Source organism: Bubalus kerabau, chromosome 18, assembly GCF_029407905.1.
Source record: "Bubalus kerabau isolate K-KA32 ecotype Philippines breed swamp buffalo chromosome 18, PCC_UOA_SB_1v2, whole genome shotgun sequence".
Lineage (NCBI taxonomy): Eukaryota > Metazoa > Chordata > Mammalia > Artiodactyla > Bovidae > Bubalus > Bubalus kerabau.
Genome location: NC_073641.1, coordinates 73,917,081 through 73,926,676, shown reverse-complemented (window position 1 = coordinate 73,926,676; position 9,596 = coordinate 73,917,081). Strand labels below are relative to the sequence as shown.

The window sequence follows — 9,596 nt, the reverse complement described above, 5'->3', positions numbered from 1 at the left end:
TAGTACTGTTGCAACTGGAGAGCCAGGCATCCCCGGGTCAGGGTGCAGATCCCCAGGCTGAGGCGTGACAGCCTCCTAGAGATCGAATCCCCAGGCAAGTCAAGGCGTGACAGCCTCCGGAGAATTGGGTGCCTAGGCAGGTCGAGGCGTGATGACCTCCTGGGACCCCTGGGACTAGTGGATCCCCAAGCAGGTTGAGGCGTGACAACCTTTCGAGGACCAGATCCCTAGGCAGGTCAAGGCATGATGACCTCCTGGGACCCCCAGACTGAAGTTGGGCGTCCCCAAGATCTCCAGTGTGACCAGTACTGGGTAGGATTAGGGGGTCGGATATTATACAGTATTTCCCTCCCAAGGCCAGCTATTTTCTGGTTCTCTCTCCAGAAGATTGTAGAGGCAACCTTGTCAGTCTGGATGGGGCTCAGGAAAAGAGCATGAAACAGGAGGGAAGGGGGCAGAGCACAACCTTTGAAAGAATGACAAAGCACAAGGGTATAATGTAAACCAATTAAAATCAATTGGGTCCAAGATGACAAGTCAAGTTCAAGTAAACCTTAATCCCCAATCTATAAGCCAACAAACACACCCAGAGGTGGCAGGACAGCTGCAAGGCACAGTCAATAGAGGGAGGAGTGGGTGGTTCCCCAAAGGCTGGGATCATTCTCCCACTCATTAGCATATGAATTCCACCCCCTCACAAAACCTAGCCAGGCCTAAATCCAGGGCCCCGGCCCTTGCCCTTAGCAATGGTTCACACCCTGAAGAGTGGCTTCTCTCCGGATACTAACAAATCCACCTCTTTGTCTCTCAATGAATTTTTGCAATGAGACATCAGAGCCTGGGTTTCATTAGTTTTGGCTGTGCTTGAGTCCCAGGAGAGAGCTGAAGAACAGGAGGAAAAAGCAGTGGGAAAAACGTGCCAAGGAATCCCCTTCATAGCCCGCCGGAAAATTTGCTAAATATCTGACTGGTGTTCACAGTTTCATTGGCCTGATCCTTGGCACAGAGAAGAGAAAGGACAGAAGAACCCCCACCGGCTTGGGTAACAGCTCCTGGGGCCCAGCAGATGGCGCCTTTGGGACATGCTGAGGAGCAGCCTCTCCAGAGTCCCTAATTGTGCCCCTGCCGCCCGCCTGTTCACGGGAGGTTCGAGGAAACAAGAAATGAGAGGTTGTAAACGTCCCTTACCGAGGACTGCTTACCTTAACCGGAGGTCTTCTGGAATCTGAGACTGGGCCGCATGAGCTTTCTGCTGAGTTCGTTTTTCGCTGTCCCAGTTTCCAGCACGATGGGCCTTCCCCTAGCTGGGTTTCTTTGCCTTCCACTTCTAGCATGGGAGCTTCGCTGAGTTGGGCTCCTGCTGTGCTTGGCCTCTTCTACGCAGAGGTTGTTTCAGCCAGGTTAAACCCAAGTCACGGCACCATAGATGTCACGTGAGTGTATGTTCCTCAGTTCTTTGTCTCATCACAACAAAGATTTGGAGCGACGGATATTAAAGCCCTCGACGCGTCACAGCTCTCGGGTCTTGGACAAACCGTGTTATAGCTCTTAGGCAAATCAGTGTTACAGCTCTATTTTATTTAGAAGATAGCAGGAGAATGCATCCTCGAAGCGTGAGGGCATGCCAACCCAAAGACTCTAAGAGAAGAGAGTGGAGGAGCATGTGGGGGAGGTGGGGGGGGGGAGAGAGAGAGAAAGAGAGAGAGTGTGAGAGAGAGAAAGAACGCACGCACGCGAGAAAGAGAGCAAGAAAGCACTTTGGCTCCTCCTTTTATATGTTTTTCCTCCACCTGGGCCTGCCCTATGCAAATTGGGCTTAGCCAGGAGTGCTGTTTGTTCTACCTGAAGTCTTCACTCTGGTCCTCGGACCTTCCTTTGACCTTCCTTTGTTCTATTTTCGCGGGCTTTTCCCTTCCATGTCTTTTAGCCACCACCATTTTGGACTCCTTTTCCCTATTCTACCTACCTAACAGTAAAGAATCTGCCTACCAATGCAGGGAACACGGGTTCAATCCCTGGTCCTAGAAGATTCCACATGCCCAGGGGCAACTAAGCCCCCGAACAACTATTGAAGTTTGCATGCTCCAGAGCCCAAGTTCTGCAACCAGAGAAAGCACTGCAATGAGAAGCCACGGCACGGCAACTAGAGGGCAGCCTCTGCTCACTACACCTAGACAAACTAGCAATACAGACCCAGCAGAGTCAAAAATAATGTTAAAAAAAAAAAAAAGGACAGTTCTTTGAAGACATGACTGAGACTAGGGGTGAGACTGTAAATATATGAGCCAGGGTAATCTTCAGTTATGAGAAAGTAAAGAAAGTAAAGACAACTATCAAGCTGTCCAAACTGATAAAAATGAATGATTACACAGTTTTATCTGTACATACTAGCAAATAACAATCTGAAAAGGAATTTTAAAAAAAATTCCATTTCAATAATGTCAACATTAATAAAATACTTTGCCATGGATGTAATGAGGATGACAAGACTGGCACACTGGAAATTATACACGATTGCTGAAAAATACCCTAAATACATGGACAGATATTCCATTACGATGGAAAGGCTTAAGTTGGCAATACCATGGAATGCATCTTCAATTTGAAATGAAGATTCAATATGAATTACAAAAGGCTGAAAGGTTGTTGCTAAACCACAAAAGATGCCAGGATTCTTGGCCTCCAGAGACGAGGAGTTCAATCCAGGGCCAGTGACGAAGCTTGATCGCTCAGAGGTTTTGTGTTATAAAGTTTTATTAAACTATAAAAGAGATACAGAAAGCTGCTGACAGACATCAGAAGGGGGAAGAAAGAGTACCCCCTGCTAGTCTTTACAGCCACTGCTGCTGCTGCTAAGTCGCTTCAGTCGTGTCCAACTCTGCGCGACCCCATAGACAGCAGCCCACCGGGCTCCTCCGTCCCTGGAATTCTCCAGGCAAGAATACTGGAGTGGGTTGCCATTTCCTTCTCCAATGCATGAAAGTGAAAAGTGAAAGACTGAGAGACTTCACTTTCACTTTTCACTTTCACTTACAGCCACTAGCAGTCTGCTAATTAAAGAAAGACAATGTCTCAGAGAATGGCACCAGGCCCCTCACCCGCAACATGCATTGAGATAACACTGGCAGCAGGTGAGTCATCCGGGCCATAAAATGATTGACGTGAATCTTGAAGAAAGGTGGATTTCCAAGCACATATATAGTTTCATTAACATAGATTAGGAGAACCAGGTATGAGTAAAACATACTGGTTTGTCGAGTAGGTTCTGAGCCTTTAGGGGGAACCAACCTGAAGGCAGAGTCTTGGGTAAATACATAGTACATTAACATAGCTTAACACAAACATTTCCATAAGAAAAGTGCATTGCTTAGCTCAAGGTTTGAGAAAAGTTAAATTCAGGTGGAGCCAGGAGTCGTCATGGCAACACAGAATTTTCAGAGAAACCTCCTTTTAAATTTGTATAGAGAAGGAGAAAAATTGCAACACTAGTTTCTTTCCTCCTGCCTCTTAAGAAAGAGACAAAAAAACATCTGACACTTGCAGCCTATTTTCTCTGTCTGGAGACCCCTGGCCTTCCTGCCTGTTACCCTCTCCAGGCCTGTAGGAAGCAATACACAAGCTGACCCCAACATACACGTGGAATGACAAGGGACTCCAAGGAGCCAAAACAATCACGTGAGTCTGCAGTTCAAACGTCCTCTGGTATGCTGTGCTAAGTTGCTTCAGTCAGAGCCCGCCAGGCTCCTCTGTCCATGGGAATTTTCCAGGCAAGAAAACTGGAGTGGGTTGCCGTGCCCTCCTCCAGGAGATCTTCCCAATCCAGGGATCGAATTCCTGCATTGGCAGATAGATTCTTTGCCACTAGCACCACCTGGGGCAAAAGTGCCTAAATGGAGATCAGGGAAACCCAGTTAGGAGAAGGGACTCAGAGACAAGGAAGTGAGGGAAGGAGATTCTTAGCCACATTCAGAGAAGCCCCACAGGTAGTTCTGCAGGTGGAAGAGGAGGAGGAAGCAGGCTGGAGCTGTGTAGAAGATGAAAGAGGGAACTTAAGCAGGGGCCCCCAACCCCTAGGATCTAATGCCTGATAATCTGAGGTGGAGCTGATCAAATAATAGAAATAAGTGTTCGGTCACTCAGCCATGTCCAACCCCTTGTGACCCTATGGACCGTAGCCCACAAGACTCCTCAGTTCATTGAATTCTTCAGGCAAGAATACTAGAGTGGGCTGTCATTTCTTTCTCCAGGAGATCTTCCCAACCTAGGGATTGAACCCGGGTCTCCTGCGCTGCAGGTAGACTACCGACTGAGCCACCAGGGAACAGAAAGAGTGCACAATAAGTGGACTGCACTTGAAACATCCCAAAACCTTCCCCCACCCTGTCTGTCAAAAAATTGTCTTCCAAAAAAACTCCCGAGGTCAAGGAAGGAACTTCAAGTGTACTCAGCTGTCCCAGGTTGCTGGCTTAGGGAGATGCTGAAGCACGGGTGTCCCAAGAGGTAGACCCTCCCTTGTGTGGGGTCCTCAACAGACTTCCGATGGCCTTGGTGATGATTGGAGAGATTTATTTCATTTTTTTTAATATCCTTGTGGGATAAACTTAAAACTTAGCAATTGTTACAGCCTTCCTAAGAAAAAGTTTTATTTCTTTACTGATCCGTGAAGTACCAACTATGATGATCACTGTTCTAATATACCTCATAGTGTTGCTGACACTATGGATATAATTGTGTGAAATTGAACTTGTTCAATAAAAATGATGAAGCATCTGCCCTGTGGCCAGCACTTTCCAAGGATTGGGGAGGAAATGAAATACTCCATAAGATGCACAGCTGGTAGGCACATTCTTTAAAAAAAGCCTTTTACATTTCCACCAATAGTTTATTCTCAATGTCAACACTTGCCAATCAATGACCATGCTGGGTAGGAAGCTCATTAAAAACCCAGGAGCCAGGGTTCCTGGAAGGATATCCCATTCTCCCTTAGACAGTCCTCCTCCCTCAGTGTCCTCATCTGTAAAATCATGGACAACTTACTATAATTCATTCCTGGAACCCAAGTCTATTGAGAGGGATGGGAAATATTACTCCAAGGCCTGGATGATAGACCAGATTTAAAGAAAAATATGTCATTGCTGCTTTTCAGTCAAACAGACAAATACAATGAAGGAAGGAGTCCCTGGCCCTAAGGGATTTGCCTAGGGGTCTAGTCTGGAAAGTTCTTACACATCAGGAGATGGCTCCGAGCTGGATTTCCACAAACAAGAACATCCATGCAAAGGACAAGCCTGCAGAGCTCTGTGCCCATTAGCCACAGGAAGAGACTGCCTCCCTACAGCCAGCAGCATTTACAAGTGACCTCCTAAAGCCTTCACCAAACTACAGGGGCACTTCTGGGCTTTCTGTTTCCCTCACTTTTCTGACTCTTCTTAAAAAAAAATAAATAAATAAATAAAAAAAAACACATTTCTCCATAGAATGCCACAGTGGAAGGAAAATAGGCCTTCAATTTTTAGACCTCAATTTGCTAAAAAAACTTGGAGCTTTTTTTTTTTTAATTAAAGCACCACATAATTTAAAAAAAAAATTTACACGTTCTATTTATTCAGTTCTAAAACACCACACTTATTGCACAGGGTCCCCATGGAAAGGCCCCCTCTCAGCAGGACAACCACAGATTCCACCATGAAAGGGCAATGAGGTGCCCACCTCCCTTCTTTACTGCCTGGGTGGCCACCAGGTGTTTAAACCCATGCACCCTACTAAGTTGCTAGGGTGCAATTCGTGGACTCTTCCCCATCCCAGCAGGTGGTCAAGGGCCCACTGGTAGCAGGGCTGGGCCAGTCGGCCAGAGTAAGGGTTGTGGAGTCTCAGCTGGTGAAATCACCAGGAAGGATAAATCCCTTGGACTTCCTGGGGACCTCACTGCAGGCACTGGGCTGCTTTGGAAAACCGCGCTGGTCTGAGCTTTATGCGAAGGGGTAAAGTGGTAAAGGCCTTGACGCCAATGGCGAGGCCTTTCTGCGACCGCCAGGTTAGGGGGCTCCGAGACTGTGCCAACAGAGAGGGCGGAATATGTGGTTCCCTGCTCCACCCTGTTCCACCAGCCCCAGTTCCTTTACCTGTGGTCCGCACCTCTCCGCTCCGCTCACTGGATGCCGATCGATGGAGACCCAGAAGCCCACGAAATGGGCATTCCCAGCTGCAATGGCGACCCCTGAGACCTAGGACCCACAGCCTAGGAGCTCGGAGGAGGTGCGCTCCGCCCCCGACGAGGGCCAGGTGTGCTCCGCGCATACGCCCACTGCCAGGAGAGGCCCGAGAGCCCCGCTATTGCCACCAGGTGAAATCCATCCAAGAGCAAATCCACCCCACCAAGACAACCCAAGCTTTTTATCAGCTGTGAAGTGAAGTCGTTCAGTCGTGTCCGACTCTTTGTGACCCCATGGACTGTAGCCTACAAGGCGCCTCCATCCATGGAATTTTCCAGGTAAGAGTACTGGAGTGTGTTGCCATTTCCTTCTCCAGGGGATCTGCCCAACCCAGGGATCGAACCTGGGTCTCCTGCACTGCAGGCAGACGCTTTACCATCTGAGCCACAAGGGAAGCCCCACGCGCTAGGTACCTGGAAAGAGGGAGGCGAGCGAGCAGCACGGCTCGCCCCACAGGCCACCGCCCCTAGGTCAACCACCACCGCGTCTCTCCCCGCAGCCGCCCGCGGGCCTAGGCGCTGCTGGCCCGTGACGCTTGGGGGCCCAGCCGTGCACTGGTCTTAGGTGGTCCCCGCCCAGGCCAGAGGACCACCCCCACGTCCCCCCGAAACAGGGCAGACCGCTCCCCCCACCACCTGGTGGGGATTTAAAAACCTGATGGCCACCCAGGCAGAAAAGAAGGGAGGAGGGCACCTTGCTGCCCTTTCACGGTGGAATCTGTGGCTGTCCTGCTGAGAGGGGGGCCTTTCCATGAGGACCCTGTGCAATAAGTGTGGTGTTTTAGAACTGAATAAATAGAACGTGTAAAAATTTTTAATTAAATTTTTAATTTGAAAAAAAGCTCCAACCGTACGGCCGCACCCCACCCCCCACCCCCGACCTCTCCCCTCAACCACCGGGGCCCCCTACCCGCGCCCCAGGCACCCTTCTCCCCCCACCACCAAGAGCAGAGGGAAGGGGCTCCAAAAGGAAGCGTGGTGCCAAGCGGGCAAGGGACACGACAGAGGTAAGGGGGTGAGAGAACCGGACAAGACAGCCGCGGGACGCGTGGGGAAGGGGGGTTGGGAGCAAGCCCCGAGGCTCGGAGGGCGTGGGGAGGCGCCTGGCGACCGCGCGGCAGGCCCAGAGCAGCGGACGACTGACGACCGGCCGAGGCAGACCAGTCTAGGGCCAGCGGCGGGAGGCGACGGGCAAGCAAGCGGCCCCGCGGCGGGGAGCCGCCACCCGTCACGCCGCACAGCCCGCGAGTCGCGACCGGAGGATCCGCGCCGTGAGGTCCACGGCCGGGGGGAAGGCAGTCGTGGCCGGCGCCACGGGCAAAGGCGCGTGGGGTGGGGTGGGGGCGGGCTGAGCACCCCCTCCCCCGCCCCGAACCCTCGGACCCAACCTCGAAGGAACGTGGCGGGGAGGTCGGGCAGAAGAGGGACACCGGAGACGATGCCACCGGGCGCGGGGCAAGGGTGGCGTCCGGCCGGGGATGGAGGCGCGGGGGGGCCGGCGGGAAGACGGAGGAGAGCCGCCTTTCCCACCCGACCCCTACTCTGCGCGCCGCCCCCCACCTTCTCGCGCGGCCCTTCATCCCCTACCACCGGAAAGGCCACTGGGCCCGACTGCCCGCCCTGGGCGCGCCGCCTTCCAGACGTCTTTCCCTCCCTACCTTCCCATGGTTGGAGGAGAGGTTCACGAGCCGGGCCAGGTGAGGCGAGACCACCGTGCAGCTCTCGGAACCCACCACGTTAATGATCCTTCCGCAGGTTGACCTACGGAAACCTTGTCAGCTGATCTGTCTATAATTCAGGGATAAAACTATGACTACAGAAAATAAGATGACCTGATCTAGGATGGACATGATATTCTATAGAACCAGAGAAAACTGGTTAAAATAAAAATTTTTTTTCTTGGAAACTGTAAAGCTGGTTCTCTTGCATATGCAATTAAAAACAATTAGCTTGTTAAAAAGGCCTGCCTAGGGCAAGGCTTGAACTTAACCCTTTCCTTGAAAAACACTGCCCACTTGGCCTGAGACCTTAGCCTTCGGCAAATGAGAATTTCAAGCCCCCCCCCACCCCACCCCAAAAAGGAGGTCAAAGAGATATTTTAAATCTTAGGCGGAAAACTAGAAGATCTCTGTCTGTCTGTGTGGATTTATGTATGTCTCAGTGTGAGTCTTCTGTTTTTTGGTAATATTGCTGAAGTGACTTCTTATTTAAATAATCTAAAGAAAAGGAAGCCCTTACAAATCAAACAATTCTAACTACAAGAAAAAATTGACCTAAATGAATTTTAGATTCATGTGAACTGGGAAATAATCAATATTAAATATATAGTATTTTTTTTCTAATATAGGCATGTCTGAGAGTCATTAACATTAAGCATAAAATTTTCATAGTGCCTTGGTTTATTATAAGTTAAATATTGCTATATTGTTATATCTGTCACAAACTTGTCCACAAAGAAAATACCTCTAAAAACAAACAAAAAAAAACTCCTAAAAAATATAAATGCGATATGAGATTTTAGATAAACTATTTACAATAATTATACTTTTAAATATCTGTCTATAATAGTCTCGATTGAAGGCAGAGAACAGGACAAAAGAGGATAAGATGGTTGGATGGCATCGCTGACTCGATGGACATGAGTTTGAGCAAGGCCCTGGAGTTGGTGATGGACAGGGAAGCCTGGCATCCTGCAGTCCACGGGGTCACAAAGAGTCAGACACGACTGAGCAACTGAACTGAACTGAACTTACAGTAGTTTCTCCAGATTTTGTTTACCTGAATTTCTATCGTTACGCTAAACTAAGTGACGACAGTGTATTGAATAGCTAGGTCATTTCCAAATAAATTAAGGTTCTGACACATTCACTGCTTGACAGGCCCTTCCTCTTACACAGAAACTAAAGAGATTTTTGACTATCCTGAATAGTGTCTGGTGCCATCCTAAGATGTTCACTATAAGAAAGCAATTTTTTTTTTTCCCGATAGCATCACTGATGTGTATGTTCACCAACCTATAGAATGCCAATGTAAAAGTCAGTTCTTGGTTGCTTAAGGAAAATGTATGTCTTGTTATTAAATAAGGTATGAGGAATGAAATCACATTTTATGAAGGAAAAAGTAGTTGTTCTGACTTACAGGTGGCAGTTTCAGGATGAGAGAAGCAAAGGAATGGGTACAGAAAGGGATAAGGAGGATTTATGGAAAGTGGACCCCCAGAAAAGAGTTTTGTGCCTGGTACAAGCTTTCTTGAGATGTTGAACTGCCTTTGCAAATGGATTTTAAGTTTCTTTACCTCTTAAGTGATCTGTTCTAGGTCTACCTTTGAAATCTTGTGTTAACTTTGGCTAAGTGGAGAAGTATTGTTTCACAGTAACTTATGTGA

At 48.9% G+C, this 9,596-nt stretch overlaps 1 long non-coding RNA gene across 1 annotated transcript; it reads right to left on the bottom strand.

Moving 5' to 3' along the window:
• Window positions 1–527: 527 nt before the first annotated feature.
• Window positions 528–6,258, bottom strand: LOC129632972 (uncharacterized). The gene is made up of 3 exons (XR_008704778.1): window positions 6,123–6,258; window positions 1,203–1,638; window positions 528–882 (listed from the first exon to the last, which is right to left on the bottom strand). It is a non-coding gene; the product is annotated as an uncharacterized LOC129632972 (long non-coding RNA).
• Window positions 6,259–9,596: the final 3,338 nt, after the last annotated feature.